At 38.6% G+C, this 20,646-nt stretch overlaps 2 pseudogenes; both read left to right on the forward strand.

Annotated features, from left to right (window-relative positions):
• The first annotated feature begins 10,348 nt into the window (after positions 1-10,348).
• Positions 10,349-10,803, forward strand: LOC103276090 (annotated as a pseudogene).
• An 8,616-nt stretch (positions 10,804-19,419) lies between these two features.
• On the forward strand, positions 19,420-19,684 carry LOC110594523 (annotated as a pseudogene).
• The last annotated feature ends 962 nt before the right edge of the window (positions 19,685-20,646 follow it).

The raw sequence follows: 20,646 nt of genomic DNA on the forward strand, positions 1-20,646 counted from the left end.
TGCTTGTCTTGTTCCATTTCTGTCTTGTTTCCAGTGTCTGCCCATTAAGTATAATACTGGCTTCAGGTTTGTCATAGATGGCTCTTATTATTTTGAGGAGTGTTCTTTCAATGCCTAGGTGTTCAAGGCTTTTTATCAAGAAGGGATGTTGGATTTTATTGAAAGCTTTTGTTTTGTTTTGTTTTTGAGTTGGAGTCTCACTGCCACTTTAGCCTTGACCTGCTGGGTTCAGGCAGTCCTTCTGCCTCAACCTTCCAAGTAGCTGGAACTACAGGCACACACCACCATGTCTGGCTAATTTTTTTATTTATTGTGGAGACAAGGTCTCACTAAGTTGCCCAGGCTGGTCTTGAACCCCCGAACTCGGGCAATCCTCTCACCTCCACCTCCCAAATATTGAAAGTTTTTTTTGTGTCTGAGTAATTATGTGGTTCTTGGTTTTATACCTGTTTATGTGATGGCTTACATAAACCGATTTACATAGATTGAATCAGTCTTGCATCCCAGAAATAAAAGCCACCTAGTAATGATGGATATTTTTTGGAAATGTGCTGTTGGATGTGATTTGCAAGAATCTTGAGAAGTTTTTCATTTATGTTCATCATATTTTTGTTCATCAGTAAAACTGGCCTGTAATTTTCTTTTCCTGCTGAGTATTTGTCATTCTGGGGTATCAGGATGTTACTGGCTTCATACAATGAGGTAGGGAGAATTCCTTCTTTCTCAATTGCTTGAAATACCTTCAATAGGATTGATATCAGCTCTTCTTTGTATGTTTTGTAGAAGTCAGCTGAGAGACCACCTGGCTTTTTTGATAGACAGGTTTCTTATAAATGAATCGATTTCTTGGATAGATATTGATCTATGTGGGATATCAATTTCTTGATGTTTCAGTCTTGGGAGGTTATGTGATGCCGGGGATTTCTTCATTTTCTGTAGAATTTCTAGTTTATTTGCCTACAATGTTCCTAGTAATCTGATGATCTTTTGAATTTCTTCAGGGTCACTTGCAATAGCGCCTTTTTCATTTCTGATTGTGTTTATTTGAACTTTTTTTTCAATCTGATTGGGGTCTGTCAATCTTATTTAATCTTTCAAAAATCAGAGTTTTGTTTTGTTGATCCTTTTTTTTTTTGAGTTGGAGTCTCACTCTGTCGCTCAAGCTGGAGTGCAGTGGCATCCTCACGGCCACCGCTGCTTCAACCTGCTGGGCTTAGGTAATCTTTCTGCCTCAGTCTTTCAAGTAACTGGAACTACAGACACATGCCACCATGCCCAGCTAATTTTTGTGATTTTTTTGTAGAGACAAGGTCTCACCAAATTGCCCAGGCTGGTCTTGAACCCCCGGGCTCAGGTAATCCTGTCACTTTGGCCTCCCAAATTGCTAGGATTACAGGTTGAGCCACCGTGCTTGGCCTTGTTGATCCTTTCTACAATTTTTTTGGACTCAATTTCATTCAATGATGATTTTATTTTAATACTTCAATTTTTCGACTACATTTAGGACTGAATTGCTCTTGACTTTCTATCACCCTTATGTGTGACATTAGGTTGTTTACTTGATATCCCTCTATTTTTTGACATACGCAGGCAATGCTTTAAACTTCCCTCTTGGCATTGATTTCAGGGTATCCCAAATGTTTTGGTATGTTATATCACTGTTTCTGTTTGTTATAGGAATCTTTTTCTCTCCTTGACTTCTGAGTTAACCCCCAAATCATTCAGAAGTATGTTATTTTGTTTCCATGTACTTAAGTGTTTTGAGAGATTCCTGTTGGTGATGGTTTTTATTTTTATTCCACTGTAATCTGAGAGGATGCTTCGTATAATTTTGACCTTTTGAAATTTGTTCAATCTTAACTTATGCCCCGAAATATGGTCAATTGTGGCATATGTTCTATGTGCTAAAGAGAGGAATTTATATTCTGGAGTTGTTGGGTAAAGTGTTCTGTAGATGCTTATGAAGTCTAGTTGGTCGAGTGTTAAGGTTCAGGATTTCCGTGCTAGTTTTTTACCTTGATAATCTGTCTAAGCCTGTTAGCAGGGTATTGATGTCTCTCATTATAATTGTATGGCTGTCTATGTCCTCTTCTAGTTTAATTAGCAATAATTTTATAAATATGGATGCTCCTATGCTGGGTGTATATATATATATTCAAAATGGGTATTTCTTGCTGGTGGATTAAACATTTATCATTATATAGTGTCCTTCAGTGTTTTTTTAAATTTCATTCACTTAATGCCTGCTTTGTCTGATAGAAGAATAGCTACTTTTGCCATTTTTGTTTTCCATTTTCTTGGAAGATATTTTTTTCTAGTCCTTTATCTTGAGCCTATGGGTGTTCTTTGCAGTGAAATGGGTTTCCTGAAGGCAGCATGAGGTTGAATCATGTTTCTTTATCCAATTTGCTGTTTTATGCCTTTTAAGTGATCCATCCAATCCATTCACATTTAACTTAATTATTGATATGTGGAGTTTTATTCCTGTCATATTGCTGTTAAGAGGCTGTTTTGCTTTTTAGGTTTTGTGCTTGATTTGTATGGTCTGTTAACTGTGTGCTTGCTTGTGCTTTTGTGATGAATGGAACCATTCTTTCATTTCTGTGCTTAGAACATTTTTTAAGCATCTTCTGAGGAACTGGTCTTGAGGTGGCATATTCCCTTAGGGATTAGATGTCTGGGAAGGATTTTAATTCTCCTTAATCAATGAAGTTTAGCTTAGAAGGGTAGGAAATTCTGAGTTAGAATTGCTTTTCTTTTAGAACATTAAAAATAGGATCTCAATCCCTTTGGGCTTGTAAGATTTCTGCTAGAAATCTGCAACAATTCTGATGGGTCTTGCCCTCCCCAGTAGATGGTCTGTCCCTTCTCTCTAGGTGCCTTTAGGATTTTTTTTTCTTTTATGCTTACCTTGTGGAGACAGTTTATTATATATGTCTTAGGGATGGTCCTCTTATGTAATATCTTCTAGAAATTCCCTGAATCTTTTGTGTCTGCATGGTCAAACAAGATAGAATAGGGGAAATTTTTTTCGATGACTCTTGGAAGTCTTGTTCCAGGGTATTCTAGGTTTATCCTTCTGTTTCAGGGATGCTAATCAGCCATATGTTTGGACTCTTTATATATTCCAAAATCTCTTATAGGCATTGTTCATTCTTCTATTCTTAAGCTTTTTCTCCTTGTTTTGGTTAGACTGGATTTATTCAATAGTTTGGTCCACAAGATCTGAGATTTTTTCCTCTGCCTCAGTGATTCTACTGCTCAGGTTTACCGTTATGCTTTGAAATTCCTGGAAGTAATTTTTCATTTTAAGAATATCAGATTTGACCTTTTTTCATATCGACCAGCTCAGCTTTTATTTCTTGAAATATTGTTGTTTCCTAGGTGATCTTTTCTTCCATTTTCTCATGTCTTTCCTGCATTGTTTTTGCCACCCATAACCTGAATTCTGTGTCTGTCATCAGGGACAAATTGTTATGGATGGGTTCCATTTCTTAGGATCTGGGAGGTCTTTTTTTGGGTGATGACTCTTTCAGGCTTTAAGGATTGCCACTTATTTCTCAGTGGTCCTTTCTCATCTGTGAAGACAGACTCTTCTTCCTTTTTAAAAATTTTGTTTTGTTTTATTGTTTTGTAGTTGGATAACGGTGCTACTGTTGGGGGTAAACTTTTGTGGAATTTATTTATTTTTATTCCTGTTTTCATTTATGCCACAGGGTAGAGAGTAAAGCTGGTGGAGAAGGACTAGGTCAGACTAGACCACTCTCCAGCTCCAACCCATGGGCTCAATTGGCTACCCTAGTGGGAAATGGGCTGCCTGGCTTCTGTGGCCATGCTATAAGGATGTCCAACCCTTTTTTCTTGTACAAAAGAGTTCACACAGGGAGAGAGAGGTTGCTAGGGTGAAAGGAGTCCCACCCTTACCTCTGCTGCCTCAGACTCCCCCTCCCTTGTCTGAGGCTGCTGGCACTCAGAACTCAAATTTTCTTCCTGCAGCAATGTTCTTTCCATGCAATGGAACTGGCTGATCTGTGTTCCCATCCCCAACTGTGAGTACTCAGTGGGATTGGGAGAGAGGATGGGGCCCCTAGCTTCTGTGGCAGTGCTGCAGGAATGACAGAGCCATCAGTTGCCCAGAAGCTTTCACATGGGGAGAGAGGAGTTACCAGAAACTCTTCCCAACTCCCCTTCCCTTACTAGTTCTTTCAGCAACAAGATGTCTGCAGCAGCTTGTCCCAAACTGGAGTTGCCTCTAGAGGCAGAATCTTCCCTTGGGGCAAATGAAGGTGGCTAGGCCAGAGTTCTTTTCTACCATGGAAGCTGGCCACCCAGTGTTGCCTGCAAGAAACAAGTTCTTGAGAATGGTTTAGTCTTAAGACTTTCAGGGTTCCCTGCTACACAGGGATTCTGACGCCACATAGTTATGCCATATCCAGGTGGTTTTCCATGTGGGAATGGGTTCCCAGAGGATGTTGAGAGGGAAGCCCTCCCATTCCGTGGCAATAGTAAGCACTGAGTCCTAATTTCCTGCACTCACCATTTCCTATATCCAGAGGCTGCTGTCTGTTTTTGACATGGGCCATGTGAGGAGGAGGCTTCCTGGCTCCTTTCTTCCCTGCTCTTCAGTGTGCCCCAGTTATCCTTTGCAAGTTGTGAGGTGCATCTTTCATTGCCCCCTGCTCCAACTGCTGAATTAATAATCAAATTCAGAATTCCAGTTAATCCACAGGTTTCTAAAAAGTAGTAATGAACTGATCCTTTCACCCTATGGTGAAACGTGGAACATTTGAGTATTTGAGTCCAGCAACACAAGACACAAGCACCATTTGTAATATTCTATCATAAAACAGAGTGATCTTACCATAACTTATTTGAAAAGTAAAGCACAAAATAGAGATTGAGTTAATTACTCTCAGTTGGTCAGACGATTATGGTTAGTCAGGTAAGGGGTTCCAACATGTATTAGGTTAATATGGTAAGGAACACCACACTAAAAAGTCAAGCTCTTCTCAACATAGTAGTATCGAGACTCTGGTGAAATGCAGAAGACTGATAATCAGATCAAGAAACCCTGGGCTTGGGACAACTCCCAGCAGCTTGAGAGCAGTTAGCCTGGTCAGTAGGAAGTACTTTTTTTTCACCACCATGGTCAGAGTAAAGAAAAAGTAAAACAATCTGCACTAATGCTCGGCACCAGACCTTCCTAAGGTCTTAATTCTAGATTTCCTGGCCCATTTTGATGTTGATTTTAAAATGTTTGAAGGAAAATATATCAAGAAAAGCTATGTTTCCCATAAGTACTTGTTGGCAAAAAGGACATCCATACGGACCTGGAATTATTAGAGCATCTACTTAGAGGTCTCCTTTCTTGAAATTCCTTATTGGATCTGTGCTTTCACCATTTATTTAAGTGCTGCAGATATTCAGAGTTGGGTTCTGGGAAACTTAAACCAAAGATTGACATGTGTGATTAGTATAGGAAGAACGCATCAATTGTTGTCTAACTATAGTGTGAAAGCAAAGAAAACTTGTCAGATTCAGTAAATATTTGCTAACCAAATTACTCTAGCAATGAGAGCTGCTCCTGTAAAATAATCACACAGTCCACAAGCCTTTAGAATAGGTATGTGGCTTTTAAAAGAGGCTTTGGTCTGTCAAGCTCATCTGGTGGTTGGATCATTTTACTTGGAGCTGGTGTACTTGGTGACGGCCTTGGTTCCCTCAGACAGCATGCCCCGCCAGCTTCCCAGGCAGCAGCAGGCGAACGGTCGTTTGGATTTCTCTGGAGGTGATGGTCGAGCGCCTGTTGTAATGTGCCAGGCGTGATGCCTCAACAAAGAGGCGCTCAAGATGTCACTGACAAGAGAATTCATTGGAAGAGATGCTGGTGTCTGGGTGGACCTGCTTCAGCACCTTGTAGATGTAAGTAGAATAGCTCTCTTTGCGGCATTTCTTGTGCTTTTTGTCCTTCTTCTCCGCAGTTTTCGTGACACCTTTCTTGAAGCCCTTCTTGGGCGCTGCCCTTTGAAGTGGGCTCTGGCATGTGGTAAGTGCATCCCTCCACCAGGAGATTGTTAAGCAAATGGCATTCCATGGAACGGGAAATGGGGTATTTATAGGCAGGGCGCTCCAATGACGTCTCTGGCATCTGACATCTGGTTGGATAATGCGTAGGGGTTTGTAAGGAAATGAGGCATTACCAGTAAGGGTCTCTGATTGGATAGTCGGCTATTAGCCAATCAGATATTAAGCCGCAATCTGCCGTTAAACTACAAATACACCCGATACCTGTCTTAACGGTCACATTTTTCAGTTATAACGGACTTATTCTTGACCTATGCCTGGATGAGGGAAGCGGAGAGAAAAAACATAGATATAAGGCTAAGTCACGTTCACTTAGAGTGGTTTGCAGTTTTCACTATGGGCCGTGTGCGCCACCTGCTCTGCAAGGGCAATTTAGCTCAGTTGATCGGGGCTGCTGCACCTTGTACCTGGCGATGCCAGAGTACCTGACAGCCAAAATATTGGAGCTGGCCGGCAGCTTAGCTCGCAACAACAAGAAGACGCTCATCGTCGAGTGCCACCTATACCTGGCCAGTCGGAACAACGAGGAGCTCATCAAGCTGCTAGGAAAAGTCACCATCTGCAGGGCGGCATCCTGCCCAACATTCAGGCTGAGCTGCTGCCCAAGAAGACCAAGAGTCACCACCAGTACAAGTGACTTCACAAGTCATTAGCCCAGCTAGTGACTTGAATGTCTGGAAGATGAAGGGGAAAAAAAAAGCTCTTTTCAGGGCCATTCATAATTTCTAAGAAAGAGTGAAGGTTTATTTAAAAAAAAAAAAAAAGCCAACAAAGAACACTGCAGATTCACCAACAACAAATTCAACTGAACACAACTTTCATCAAACAATTCTAAAGAAGAATCGCATTCTGGTGAGTGGGGTATCTGAAGCAGTTCACTAACACTCAAGAATGTATTGAGAGTGGACCTCATCACGCTGGGCGAAACTGTTTCAGTACCCACTGCACACTGCATAGGGTAGCCATCCTAGCAGGCTCCTCTTGGGAGAAGTGCATCCTTGGCTAAAGAAACACATGAAGGTTAGCCCATCATTATGGCTATATAATTACCCTATGTGAAAAAAAAAAAGAATGTGCAAGTGTGGAATCCTACTTTGGGGCTTGTATTTCAGGGAGGTAGAGTTAGACGGATGATTGAATTATAGGTAGAGGAAGAACATTCTTAAAATTGTGGCTTTGGCCGGGCTCGGTGGCTCAGCCTGTAATCCCAGCAGTTTGGGAGGCTGAGGCAAGTGGATTGTCTGAGCCCCGGGGTTCGAGACCCCCCTGGGCAACTTGGCGAGACCTCGTCTCTACAATAAAAATTAAAAACTAGCCGGGCGTGGTAGCGCGCGCCAGTAGTTCCAGCTACTTGGAAGGCTGAGGCAGTAGGATTGCCAGAACCCAGCAGGTCTAGGCTGTAGTGGCCATGAGCGTGCCACTACACTCCAGTCTAGGTGACAGAGTGAGACTCCAACTCAAAAGAAAAGAAAAAAAAATTGTGGCTTTCAGCAGAATTTGGATATTTGGAAGAGCATGCATAAAGGTCATTAGCTAAGGAGCAATCTTGCCTAAATAAACATCTAGCCTGTGTGTTTTCTTAAGTAGCTTTCTACCAAGTTGTTTCCTTCCAAGAGTTCTAGAATGGTTACACAACCTGAAATCTGTAACCGGGCATGGCCCAAAACCAAAATATAGATGGAACATACAAGTGTTTGATACCTTATTCATGTGTGCTAACAGTACAAATAATAGTCTGTGTCATAGTGTATAATATTTCAGATGCAAGTCTGATACTGTTTTGATGGCAAAATACAATCAGTCATATGACAGGGCAGCTTTCTATCAGTTATTCAGGAATATTAGGCACTGAATTCTAACCACTGAAAATGAGGTAACACATTTTGTCAATCCTTTATCTTTGCATATTAGGAATCAGCCACAGAAACAACTGAAAAACAGTGAAGCAGCCAAATATACACATACTGTACAAAAATCCAACTTCCAAAAATCTCTAAACACAATACAGAACAAAACAGAAATCTGCACATGTATAAACAACTATGAAAATCTGTTTAAAGTCCTCAAAATTAAAAACCATTGATACTTGTGCCTACAAAGTTATACCCAAACCTATAGAATAAATATGAGAGCTGTTTGTTGAAAACAATTATTAAATCTCTTGAAACTTCACTTAGAAAGAAAATAAATTTAAGAAATGTTTTAAGACTACAAGTACATAGTTTTTTAAAAAAAACCTATATTAAGCCGGGCTCGGTAGCTCAGTCTGTAATCCCACGCCTTTGGGAGGCTGAGGTGAGTGGATTGCCTGAGCCCGTGTGTTCAAGACCCGCCTGGTCAGCAAGACCTCATCTCTACAATAAATAAAAAAAATCAGCCGGGCATGGTAGCGCATGCCTGTAATTCCGGTTACTTGGAAGGCTGAGGTGGAAGGATCGCCGGAGCCCAGCAGGTCAAGGCTGCGGTGGCCGGGAGCGGCCACTGCACTCCAGCCTGGGCGACAGAGTGAGACTCCAACTCAAAACAAAAACAAACAAACAAAAAAACCTATATTAGCATATTTGAAAACACTGTTGAAAGGTAAGAATTTCTGAAAATATATAAATAACTTAGGATGAACTTAGAAAGTAGTAAGGATTAAGATAAAGAAATAAAATTGAGGTCATCAATGAGTTAACAGCCTCACATACAAGGCTTTCTCTTAGACTTTTAAGTAAAAGATACTTCTATAGCTAATGAAATGGTTCCAGATTATGGAGGAATTCCATTCACACTTTTTAAGAAAGGTGACAAAACCTAATGAAAAAGGTATGCTACCAAGTACAGCCAATGCTCAGTTACAAGTAAATATTCACAAATCTTTCATTAATGTGCCAAGTAAAAACTTAACAATGACAAACTAGGATCCATCTAAGAATGTAAAGATGTTTGACTGTTGAGTAAAATTCAAACTTAATTCACTATATAAAGTTTTAAAAAATCCTACTTTTAAATCAGTGGATATTTAAAAGGCATTTGTGAATATGTTTAGTTGTATAATGTTTATTAGGGGAATGCTAGTAGTTATTGATAGAGGCCTATTTTCATTCCAATTATTTTAAAAATATTCTAAATTATTAGATTGTTAAGAAAGATATTTAAAAGGATTTGCTGCACTAGTAGAAAGGAAATCAAATCAGGTGTAAGTATCATCTGCTGGGGAATATCCCACAAATAACTGGGAAATATTTGTACTGAAAAATAATGATATTCCACAGAAGAATGTGTGGTCAAGTTTCAAAAAAAACATCATTTTAGTAACTCTATTATCTTCCATGTAATAATTGCAGCTGCTTCAGATTCTGATATTAACTTACCATCCTCAGTTCATGCAAATTACATAGAAAATATTTTACTAAATACAGTGAAATACTTTTTGGGAAGTGTTGACTGCTTTTCATTTATAAATTCAGAAATCCACTGCAAACAATTATTAAAAGAAATGACAATATTCCACTGTAATTATACTGTGGAAAAGGGCAAGAGTGTAGGGAATTAAAGATGAGGCTTGATGTTAAAGTCTAAAGGGGAAATAAGTGTCTCTGCTTACTTTCTAAAGTAGGTGAATGAGAAACATAGAGATTAAGTGAGAAATCATACTATAATGCAGTCTGTTATGCAAAGGATCAAACATGGGGGCTGCCTTACTGCTGTGAGTAACACATTACAAACATCTAATCTAGGAGCATCAACACTGATAGAATTCCGAAACACAAAGTGTGCAGTAGAGCTGGGAATTTTTCAATTTTTTTAAAACAACAAACATTAAGAAATGCTTTTTTCTGCTTGATCAGTCACACTTAGTAATATACATGTATACCAAGAGCTAAAACGTTTTCAAAAACAATATACCATAGTGAAGGGACTCTGAGATGACTATTCTAAAGTATTCCATTTTGTCCTATTGTTTTCTTGGGTACTCTGCTTCACAAATGATTCATGACTTGCTGTTCGACACAAGGCTGGGAAGATGGGAATGGTCAATTAGAGAACTCCATTCTGCCCACAGGTTGAGTCTGTTAATGAATTGTACTCACTGGGCCATAATGATTGGCTCAAAGAGTGGGAGGGCCACCTAACATACACCAGTAAGAATCTTTCCTGAGATTTTCAGACCTGAAGACTGAAGGGACACCTTTAAAGGTGTGCAGGGCAGTGTGAAGACTTTAGAAAATTAATCTAGAGTCCTTTCCAATCCACCATCTGTGGTGGGGCCACTGCTAAGATGCAGATTTTCGTGAAAACCCTTATGGGGAAGACCATCACTCCCAATGTTGAAACCTTGGATAGAATAGAAAATGTAAAGGCCAAGATCCAGGACAAGGAAGGAATTCCTCCTGAACAGGAAAGACTAACCTTTGCCGGCAAGCAACTGAAAGACGGACGTAATCTGTCTGACTACAACATTCAAGAGGAATCTACCCTTCATCTTGTGTTGAGACTTTATGGTGGCACTAACAAAAGGAAGAAGTGTTACATCACTCCCAATAAGAATAAGCATAAGAGAAAGAAGGTTAAGCTTGCTTTCCTAAAGGTTAATGAGAATGGCAGAATTGTCGTCTTCGTCAAGAATGCCCTTCAGATGAATGTGGTGCTGAAATTTTTATGGCCAGCCACTTTGACAGACATTACTATGACAAATGTTGTCTGACTTATTGCTTCAACAAACCAGAAGACTAGTAATTTTGTAAGAGTTAATAAAAGACATGAAAAAAGAAAATTAACCTAGAGCTGCCAGTGACTGAGTCTATTGTTCTTGGAAAAAGTTAAAGTAAAGGTGACATCAGAAAGAAGAAATTATGTGGCTATTGAAACAGAAAGTGGGGAGATGGGGGGAATTAATGTATGTGTATGTCAGACTCTGCTCTCTTAGGACTATTTCAGTCCTAGCAGCTTTTCTTTCTATTCTAAGATGACCTCAGAAGAGAAACTTGAATGGTCCCTTCTCTTTTTCCCTTCATGAATTCTGATGTTTCTTTCATTTGTAAGCACATCTGTCTGACAGATTCTAGGGATATCTTTCAACTTGAAACAATGAAACTCCATCTTCAAATCATAGTCAAGTAAATGTATTTGGATTTTAATCCTAGTGCTTTTGGAAGAATTTAAAAGACCTTGTTCACTTAGGATGTGCCGTGAGGAATAAATAGAGAATAAGGAAGAAGCATGAAATTAAGCAAAAGGATGGGATTTTCTTCTTTCTTCTAGTACTATAAAACAATTATAAGACAAATACTGAGCCAAATACAGGGTACAGCTGGTTCTTTGAGAAGATGTGCCGATCATCAGATCATTCTGACTCTCTTCCATAGGATCATCAGCCCAATCCTTTCATCTGCTGCTAAGAACCCATGTGAGAGCAGGAATGGGAAGGTCTGCTCCTCAGTTGTTTCTGTTACACAGTAATTCTTCTGAAATGTGTCAGATCCAGACCATATTAAGCCTGCTCTCAAGTTCTTTCTACACAGTAGGAACATAATTCACACCCTACTACCTTTTCTACCTTGAATTGCATTTTTCCATGGTCCAACTAAACTCACTGTATTAATCAATCAGTAATATATTGATATGACCATCATATGGCACCGAAATAACATAATGCTAAAAATAAGCCAAGCTTGACGCCTTCCAATGGAATATAATAATCATTAAATCACAGACAATTTCCCCCTTTAAAAACATGATAGTAAAATTAAGGATTACCCCAAATGAATCTTTTCTCCCCTTGTTATCACAGACAAATATAAGTGCTGCATTACATAAGGCATTTTATTCCTAACTTGTTCCTTCCGATTCCCCTTTTATCTCAGCCATTCAGGTTCTGCTTGGATTCTAGGCTTGTATTCAAGACCAGGAATAAGACAAAGAAATTCATGCTGACAATTAAATGCATCTGCATACTAGAAGTCCTTGCTAGCAAAATGAGGCTAGAAAAAGAAAGTAGAGGCATATGGAATTTGGAGGAAATAAAGCTTTCTGTATTCACAGATGACAGAACTGTCTTTGTGAAAAATCACAAGTAATCTTTAAAAAAAAGACAAGCACAAAAACTTCACTAGAATATCTAAGACAATTTTGAAAAATTGGATTTCTACATATGAATTGGGGGTACACAAACTTTTAATCTTCAGTTCATGATGTTATGTTCACACAAAAATCTGTATACAAAGTTTCATAGCATTTTTTAATAAGCCTTGAAAGCAATGAAAATACCCCTTAATACATGAATGCTTAAACACAGTTTGTATATTTATACCCTGAAATATTATACACCAATAAAAAATAGTATGTATTGGTATGTGGAATAAGTTAAATGTGATTTCAGAAAATTTGGTTAAGTGAAAATAAGCCAGTTTCAAAAGGTTACATTCAATATGATTCCAATTTTTTTTTTTCCCCCAAGACCTGACTTGATGAGACCTCATCTTTACAATAAATCAAAAAATTAGCCGGGATATGATTCCAATTATATAACATTTCAAGATAAAGTTATAGAGATAAACAATAGAATAGTGGTTTCCAGAGTTTTAGGATGGCTGAGAGGTGCTGGGAAAAGAGCAGATGTGTTTATCAAGGAGTAGTATGAAGAGATCTTTGTGATGATGGAATTGTCTTGTATCTCAATTGTGGTGATGATTATACAAGTCTACATGTGATAAAATTACATAAAACTGTATACACGTACTAATGTCACATGCATGATTTTAATATTGTGTTATAGTAACGTAAGATATGGCCAGTGGGAGAAACTTGGTGAGGAATACAGGGCCCCTCTGTGACTTCCTGTGATTCTATAATAATTTCCAGATACAAAGTTAAAGAAAACCAGCTCCTTTTATCTTCCATATGAAGTTACCCAGTACAACTCATAACCATTAATTACTGGGTAAAACAGCCAAAGCTAGAGACATTTGGGATTACATAAAATTATGAAAGTATATGAAAAAGTTATGAAGAAAAATGTAGTCACAAGCTGGAGCAGGAACTATTTGAACGGTTTGGGGGAAAACAAATATCCTACATCTTAGTGACTGGAGAACTAATATATCAGCCTCATTCTCCAGACAATATAGTAAACATACAAAACACTTATGTACATATAAACAAGTTACAACAACTTTAAACATCTGTAATGCCATTTTCAAAAAAATTTAATTCTCACACATATCAGAAAAAATTAAGATACTAATTTTTGAATTGCAAAAGTCATTGACCTGAAATTATGACTTCCTTAGAATAGGTAACTAAATATGGAGAAGTTTTAAAATTACAAGAATATACAAACTGTAAAGAAAAAAAAAATTGATCCTTAAAGAATGTAAGGCTTATACAGACTGTAAATGGTCATTGATGAGCTCCCTTTCCAGAAAAGAGAGTTTACTATTTTTTACGGATATAATTCTACTGAAAATGTGGTTCAAAAAAATGAAATCTCAATTCTAGCACATTAAGAAAGTGTACTAAAGACTCTTAAGTCTATCCAGGTTGCTGCGGAGTTCATGATTTTGTTCTTCTTCACAGCTGCATAATATTCCATTGTGTTTATGTATTACATTTTTTTAATCCAGTTCTCTTGATGGGCAGCATGGTTGGCTCCATGTTCTTGCTATTGTGAACAATGCTGTGATATACATGAGCAAGTATCTTTTTTATAGAGTGATTTGAGGTCTTCTGGGTATATTCCCAGTGGGGGGATTGTGGGGTCACATGGAAGGTGGATTTTTAGAACTTTTAGGAATAGCCACACCGCAGTGGGAAACTGCCAGGGGAGGGGTGGGCACACCTCATCAACAAAGGTACCAGCAGAATGAACATTTGTATACCTAGCCCTGAATTGTATCCCAAATATTTAAAATAAAAAATTAAATCAAAAGTTAAAAAAAAAAAAAAACATGTCCTTGTTCACATGTGGGAGCTAAAAAGTTGATCTCATGGAGGTAGAGAGTACAATGATGGCAACCAGTGGCTGTGAAACATTGGGGAAGAAAGACAAAAAAAAGTTTAATGTGCAAAAAACATAAAGTAAGTTATAGTGCTTGACAGCACAGTAGAGTAGGTAACAGTAATTTAGCATACTTCAAAAGAGCTAGAAAAGATCTGAAAAACGTCCCAGCACACAAAAAAGACATATCTGAAGCAATGAGTATCTTAATTACCCTGACTTGATCAGTAGTATATTGCAATACGGCTTTCTGTCTGACTGATCCTAAAAATATTGCAGCTGTCAAGTTGAACTACCATCCCAGGATCCACAAGGTCTCCAGGAAATCATAGCATCAAGATAAAAACAAGTGCAAAATTTCTCTGAGAGTGTTGCAAACAAGTTGTGGGCTGGGGAAGGCCGGGTGGGGCTGGACACTCAGATCTTAGTGTCGGCTCAACAAACCAAAAAGCCAACCTTGAAAAAGCAGTGACTGGATATAAAAAATAGAAGTTTAAAAAGAAAACACAACACCTACTATACCATAACACAACCACAAAAAAAAAAGCCAACCTAAGCAAATTCATGTCCTTATATAGTCCTAAGATGGACCTGATTGGCCAGCATTAACAGTGAGCTGATTAGTTGGCACCTGCTGAGCTGATTGGTTAGTACTAAGCACCAATCAGTTAGAGGCAGAGGCCTAGTAGTAAGTTGATTGGTTGGTACTTAGCACCAATCAGGTGGAGGTATTGTGGTGTGTTTTTGAATTCCAGGAAGTGAGTGTTTTTGCTCTAGTTCACGGGGACTGCAGGAAGCTTATTGCTGTGACCACCCTGTCTGCCTATTTGTTTTCTGTCTCCTCTCTCAATTGTACCCATGCATCAAAATATTACATTGTTAAAATAGGCACCCTGCTGACAAATTGAGGGGCCCAAAGTCCGAACATTATCAGACAGCCTAGATGGATGAAAGAGCAGTCCCAGATTGTGTTCTTGGAAGGTGTTGTGAAAGTACCTCCCTTTCTACAATCAAACCAAACCAGTTTTGGAAGCAAGGTAAACCGCAGTGGGAATCTCCCCACTTTCTCCCTAGTATTTGAAAGAAGTGTTTGAGAAAGACTTCTGAGCTTAGAAGCCAACCAATCAAAGCTCATCTTCCCTCTCAGCTGTATTGACCCATCAGAACTCAGCTACATTGACCAATCTAAACTAAAGGAGTCAATCATTCACTTGTATAGATGGGCCTGACCAGGAAAAATGCATTTTTTTTTTAACTCCAAAGGCTGTTCTCCCTGATTTGCAAACTGTTTGCTGGAATAATCTGTTTCTTTCAAATCCCCAAATTCGCTAAATAGGAGATTTTAAATGTTTTTACCACAAAAAAGTATGTGAGGTAATATATATGTTAATTAGCTCAATTAGGCATTCCACAACGTATGTATATATATATATTACCAAATATGTTCTACATAATAATTATATGCAATTTTTATTTGTCAATTAAACTTTTTTTTGCAAATTAAAAGAAGTTTGTGAATGCTAGACTTACTGAAGTTACGAACTACAAAATGCAGAAAATTACATAAGTGCCTATCCGTATTGACCTTTTCTTTTCTTTTCTTTTCTTTCTTTTCTTTTCTTTTTTTTTTTTTTTAAGTCAGAGTCTTACTCTGTCGCCCAGGCTGGAGTGCAGTGGCACACTCAACAGCCACTGCAGCCTCGACCTGCTGGGCTCAGGCGATCCTCCCCCGGCCTCAGACTTCCAAGTAGTCAGAACTACAGGCGCACGCTAGTGCACCAGCTATTTTTTTTATTTATTGTAGAGATGAGGTCTCACCAAGTTGCCCCGGCTGGACTCGAGCCTGCAAGCTCAGGCAATCCATTCACGGCCTTCCAAAGTGCTGGGATTACAGGCTGAGTCACCGACCCCAGCCCAGTGCTGTTCTTTGAATTGAGAAATTATTAGTCCAAATTACTAATTAGTATGAATAATTAATCCAAGTTATCCCAAAAAGTCTTCTGAGAACGTAGGTGAAAACAACCAATTTTAGGATTCTAGTTTAACAGCTCATTTGCAGCTGGTGTCCTTAATGGTTACTATACAGAAAACATCTATTCAATAAAATAACTTTAAGTGGCTCTGAAGAAAACTCTTGGCTTGTGAAACAGCACAATAGCCTTACAATGCCCTGGGAAATAGTAGAAACACCATATTCTGGAATATCTGTATTTAGCAGAAGACTTAACGTCCATTATCACGGCAGTACTTTGGAGTAAACTTGTTTTAGGATCTTGCGAAACAAACAAAAAAACTGTTGTAACCAGGCTCGGTGGCTCAGCCTGTAATCCCACGCCTTTGGGAGGCTGAGGTGAGTGGATTGCCTGAGCCCGCGGGTTCAAGACCCGCCTGGGCAACGAGACCTCATCTCTACAATAAATCAAAAAACCAACCGGGCGTGGTAGCGCCTGCCTGTAATTCCGGCTACTTGGAAGGCTGAGGCGGAAGGATCGCTGGAGCCCAACAGGTCGAGGTTGCGGTGGCCGGGAGCAGCCACTGCACTCCAGTCTGGGCAACAGAGTGAGACTCCAACTCAAAAAAATAAATAAATAAATCTTTTATTCGCCTCATTGTGTTGCAAATCTTTAAAAAAAGAAAGAAAAAAGGAAGGCATCCTGCTCAGTATCCAAGAAAACAAGAGCTATCACCACAGGGTCTAAGGCAAGTAAAGTCACTAGGTCGTAAAGCCCAGTGAACAATATGCACTTCTGGGTAAAGAAAACAGCAAATCAAACACCAGAAGCTTTCAGAACTTTTCAAAGAGCCTTGAATAGATGCCCAAGAATGACATACAATATTTCAATAAATCACTCCGTTTGAAAAATATGTTATCTTGACAGCTTCCTTGTAAGTTTTGTTTGTAATTACTCTGTGAAAATAAGGTTTCCTTGAAATTTAGATTTTCAGTATATTTTAACTTAATTCTGTTCTGTGTGAATCTTTTCCTCCTCTTAAAAACCATCCTATAGTTAGCCACTGTCAACCTAAAAAAGAAACTGAAGAAAAATTAATATAGGTAGAGTGTTTATTTGGGCCAGCCTTGAAGCTTGCAACCTAGGAGCACAGATTCCAGTTGGCCTGAATATGCACTCCAATTAGCAGCAGTTATAAATGAATTTTTAATGGCAAAACAAGGTGGGCAGGATGTTTGTCAGAATTTCTCATTGATTTACAGAAATAATGTTAATTAGTGATTAGCTATGGATTGTTAAACTGTAGGGTATGTGTTGTTGTGTTGAATGAGGTTTTATTAGGTTAATTTATAGGTTGCTATCTGTAGCAATAGCAAGCAGTTTCCAGAGATGAATACACGGTTTCTGAGGGAAGTGGAATATGATTGCTGTTGTATGTTAATGTCTCTCTGGGACTGATGATCTAAAAGGATTCACATTCCTCAGATACAAGTTCTTTTCTTTTCTCACCACTAAATTAATTTCAAGGTACAGTTAAAAAAAACTGCAATTAAAAAAAAAAGTTACTGCCAAGAGAGTTATCTCTTTCCCTTGCTCCAACAGGCTTTTAGTCATTAGAATTGCTCTCCTGGGTCACAGTGATTGGCCCAAAGACAAGCAAAACATCCTGATTGAGTCAATGAACTTACTGGGATTTTCAGTTCCGCAGCTTCAACATGCTTTTCCTTTAATTTATGAGGATGTGAATGAGACTCAGTAGCTGCTGTGGAAATGTGTCCTTCTTCTCGGAAAAGATTGAGAAGGAAGGCAAAGTGAAAGGGAGCAATACAAATGAGAGTTTGGAAGCTTGGGATGGGGAAAGGAGAAAATTGCATTTACATATCAAGATCTCAGCAGCTGTACTTGTTCCATAGGGTCTTATCCAATGAATGATTCCAGTCCGTTTCACACTAAACTTTTTCACCACTTTTGTATTCTCCTCCTCCACCTCTTCCTCCTCCTCCTCCTCCTCCTATGCTATTTCAGTTTGACTTCTGTCACTTGCAAGAGACTGTGTCTGACAAATACAAGGCAAAACTAAGCACAATGAAAATTCCATTGTAATGGGAGCCGGTTGCAGAGAGTAAAGGGACACTGAGGCATCTTGCCAGGAAACAGTATTCATACTGGCACTGGCTCAGTGGATTCACATCCAAAGGCTGATCCCAGAATGCAGGGAGGCATTGCCTTATATATTATTTCTTTACACGGTAACCTCTTTGTCTCCTTTATAAGGTTACAGTTTTGGCATTATTAATTTGATTGGATATTTTGTAGCTGGAGGCTGGAGTGAGCATTACATGCTACACACTGTTTTTACTTAATTGTTTTGTTTGCAAGTCCTATTTGCTGATTGACTTTCAAGATCACTATCCTGATTGGATTCTGTCAAAAGTTTGAATATGTAGCCTGCCAAAGTGAAAAGCCCTCGAAAAGAGTTGCACAAAGAACCAGGAAGTAATTTAGATAATCAAGGGAAGGAGAATCAACTTATATAAAGATAAGAAGTAGGATAACTTATAAAAAGGAGAAGTAAAGCAACTTATATAAGAACAAGAAGTAACATATTTTCTTTTTCCTGACTTTTGCCCCTGCATTTTTGCTTTTGTAGAGGGGCCCCTGCCTCACCATCCCTCCCTAATGGATAAATAAATGCCCTTAATCCCGATCTTCCTTTTTTGTAGCAAAAATACTGATGTCTTTGCTCTTTGCTGTTAATCTTTATCTTTCATTGTGGGAGAGGTGAAAGGCAGATTGGAAGAGAATAATTTAAAGGAACTGAGCCCACTTAAAAGCTTTAAAGTACATGACAGAAGTGGAAAGAAGTCTAGTCTAAAGCTGTACACGATAATCTACAGAGGACAATGGGTATTAACAAAAGTAGAAGAAAGAAAAGTCAAAAAGCTGTTTTTATACTACTTTGTGTACAAAGAAAGGACATTTTAGATCATGTTAATGATTCACAGGTTCATGAAATAAAATTAAGTCAAAAGGAAAATAAACAAACTCTGACACTGAAAAGAACCTGAAATGAATAAAACTAATGATACTCTTATGTTGGTATCAAGATTATATGAAGAATAGATTATTTCCAGTGACTTTTGAATACAATTTTTTGATGATACAGTCTTCATGGGATACCTTCTATTTCTGACAGAAACTTAAAAAGAAAAAAAAAAACTTCCCAAGTTTTATAAATGAACTCAGAGCATAGAAATATATAGCAACTTTGAGATGTGCCAGGACTTCAGTAGAAATGGAAGAAATAGATTTCAGTAATGGCAGCTTTCTCGGGCCTGAGCCCTGCTAAAACTTTCCCCAGGAGCTCCCAGCAGTAGGACCAATGCCTACTGTATGGTAGCCATGTGTGAACCAAAGGCCCTAATTAAAACTGCAGTTATATTGGAAGAGATGCAACAGGACTAGGTGGAGTGGCACTACTCCAGCATTGAAGAAATATAACATAAAAAAGGACATTGGGGTCATAGCAAGGAATTTGACAAAAGGTACAATCCCACCTGGCATTGCATTGTGGGGAGAAACTTCAGTAATGTGGCACATGGAACCAAACACTTCATCTACTTCTACCTGGGCCAAGTTGGTTATCCTACTTTTCAAATCTGGTTAAAAGGATGGACTGCACGCCCCCCCTCCTTGCTTTCTCTCTCTGTCCCCGCCACTCTCTTACTCTCTTACTCTCTTTCTCTCTTGGTCTCTCTTTTTCTCTCTCTCTCTTGTCCTTCCTCAGTTACAGTCCCTTCGTGTAACTGCCCCTTTAATAAATCTCTTGGTTCAAAAAAAAAAAAAAAAGAAGAATGGACTGCATAACACACTCAGTGATCTATTCGAAAAACAAGTACTACAGTCTAAATTCCAGATATCAGAGACTGAAATTTTCAGCCTTGCTAAGGAAACATCTCCATCTCTGAACCTTTGTTGTGTTTAGTAAGGACACTTTACTAATTTGTTGTTATTATAAAAGAGTTTACAACACGACTTACATTTTTTTAAATGCTCTGTTCTGTATTTTGGCACCATCTTTTTTAACTCTTAAAATCACTGCTTTAGAAAGTAAGTTTGTTGCAGATGTAGAAAAAAAAGTGGCAGTTTCTGTGGGGTTCTATGAGCTAGTGTTACTATGAAATCAAAACTGGATGAACATAACAGAAGACAACTAGAAGCAAATGTCAATTACTAGAGTAGATGCAGATTCCTAAACAGAATAAAGTCAAATTAAATCAATAAACTTATTAAGAAAAAATGCATTGTGAAAGGACTTGGTTTATCCTTGGAATGCCAGTATACTTAAAATTCTAAAATGTCATCCCCCCACTTATTAAACAAGGAAGATTACCGAGTACCCACACAGGGCAGCATCCATACTGCTCTTGGCACCAGAAAATTAGTGGCAAACTAGACAATATTTCAAGGAATTTATAGATAAAGAAGTGAGTAAATGAATAAGCCATATAACTTTTGAAAAGTCAATACTAAAAAACAGCTGTTGCTGTAGAAGATATATGTACAAAAGTTATTGAGAGTTACCTGGTCAAGGTTGTAGTTCTGATGGGTAGGAAAAGAGAGTGAGAT

Source organism: Carlito syrichta, unplaced genomic scaffold (genome assembly GCF_000164805.1).
Source record: "Carlito syrichta isolate Samal-C Ts95f unplaced genomic scaffold, Tarsius_syrichta-2.0.1 Scaffold315921, whole genome shotgun sequence".
Taxonomy (NCBI): Eukaryota; Metazoa; Chordata; class Mammalia; order Primates; family Tarsiidae; genus Carlito; species Carlito syrichta.